We start from the raw sequence: 2,116 nt of genomic DNA on the forward strand, positions 1-2,116 counted from the left end.
CTTTGTCCACAAAAATTTAATTGGAACATGTTTCATTCAGACCCTTAGCTCCCTGCGTCAGAGGCAGGAAAGCAGGACTGGGGAGAATAAAGAGAGAGGAGAAATTATCCTAAGCAGAGATGCACTGGGCTGCGCTGTTTTTCATTTGTGCTTATCTAGCATCGAGCTCTTTAACCCTTGCCTAGGCCTGAATGCACACTGGAAGACAAAAATGGAACCAGAGTGTAGTTCCTGTCCCTGCTACTTAGTCAGAGAGGCTCCCATGTACCTCAATTGCTTTCTGGAAAAAAAACAAATCTTAGAACAGCCACAGGACAAAACAAACAAACAAACAAAACTATCCATTTTGTTCTCAAGCCATAAAAACCTAATATCTCTGACCTCTGTAAAGGCATAGATTGTGTGCTGTCACCTTCGCACCCCAATACTAGCTCAATGCCTGGCCCACGGTAGCCTTCAGCAAACATTTCTTGGATGGATGACTGGATAGATGGCTACATGAGAGAGTACGGCTCATTGTGGGATCTCGGAGTGGCACTATTGATCTATATTTTTCTACTATTAAGAGTCAGCAGTGGGGCAAAGGCCATAAACACAATTTACAAAAAAGCAAATGCAACTAATGAGTAAGTGTAGCAGCAGAGGTTCCCTAACTGTGGAACTGGTAGGACCCTCCCGATGGTATGAATTCACTTGGGAACTTTCCATTTCGGCCTAACCAAGAAGGAAAGAACTTTAGGGGAAACCTGGAACAAGAAATAGGGGGAGGAGGCAAGAACATTAGGGATTTCTTATGGCTACTGTAACAAATTACCACAAAATGAATGGCTTAGAACAACACAAATTTATTCTGTTAAAGTTATGGAGGTCAGAAGCCCAAAATAAGTCGTATTGGGCTAAAAATCAAGCTGTTGGCAGAGCTGCAATCCTTCTGGAAACTTGATGAGAGAATCCATTTCCTTGTCTTTTCCAGCTTCTAGAAGTTGCCTGCATTTCTTGGCTGCTGGCCCCTTCCACCTTCAAAGTGGGCAGCACAGTATTAACTCGGTCATTTAACTTTCTCTCTCTCTGCCTCAGCCTCCTGTCTCCCTCCTTCATTTATAAGAACCTGTTGGAGGCCAGCTGGTTAGAGCACAATGCTCGAAACACCAAAGTTGCGGGTTTGATCCCTGGCCGGTGTGGGCTGCACTCTCTACAACTAGATTTAAACAACTACTTGACTTGGAGCTGATGGGTCCTGGAAAAACACACTAAATAAATAAAAGTTAAAAAAAAAAAAGAACTTGTTGGGCTCACCCAGATATTACAAGGTAATCTCCCTATCTCAAGATCCTGAATTTAATCAGATCTGCAAAGTCCCTTTTACTAAATAAGGTAACATACGTGTTTCCCTGAAAATAAGACCTAGCTGGACAATCAGATCTAATGTGTCTTTTGGAGCAAAAATTAATATAAGACCTGATATTTTATATTATATTTATTATATTATATTAATTATATTATATTATGTTATATTATATTATATTAAAGACCCAGTCTTATATTATAGTAAAATAAGACGCATTAGAGCTGATTGTCCGGCTAGGTCTTATTTTTGGGGAAACACGGTATTCACAGTTTCCAAAGTTAGGGTGTGGACATCTCTGAGGGGACACTGTTCTGTCTACTACCGGAAACTTGGCATACCAGCCTCTTTACACACCCTGTGGCCTGAGCCTCTATGGAGAGAGGGGGTTAGGGCCAAAAGATGGAGGAGTCGTATTAATAAAGACATTTACAGGACTCTGGGCATACGGCAGTGCTGTGTTTGGAGACCAGGTGACACTTCTGCCACCATGATCTCCACCCTAAGTACTTAGGGCAGCTGCCAGCAAAGCAAATCTGTGTCTAGTAGAGAACATCAGCAGCCCAGGGCTTGGGTAAAGCACCTCCACAGGGAAGAAAACGCTGTTTTGAGATACCACCAAACTGGGGATGCCCCAAATTATTGGAAAACCAGGGTTTGGGGGAGCGGAGGGCCTGAGAGAGCAGGTACAGGCTGAGAATAATCACACTTCGGGCATTAATAGAAGCAACAAAATAATAATAGTCATCATTTACTGAGTACAAAGTACAT

Source organism: Rhinolophus sinicus, chromosome 15 (assembly GCF_057876585.1).
Source record: "Rhinolophus sinicus isolate RSI-liver-muscle chromosome 15, RSI-T2T, whole genome shotgun sequence".
Lineage (NCBI taxonomy): Eukaryota > Metazoa > Chordata > Mammalia > Chiroptera > Rhinolophidae > Rhinolophus > Rhinolophus sinicus.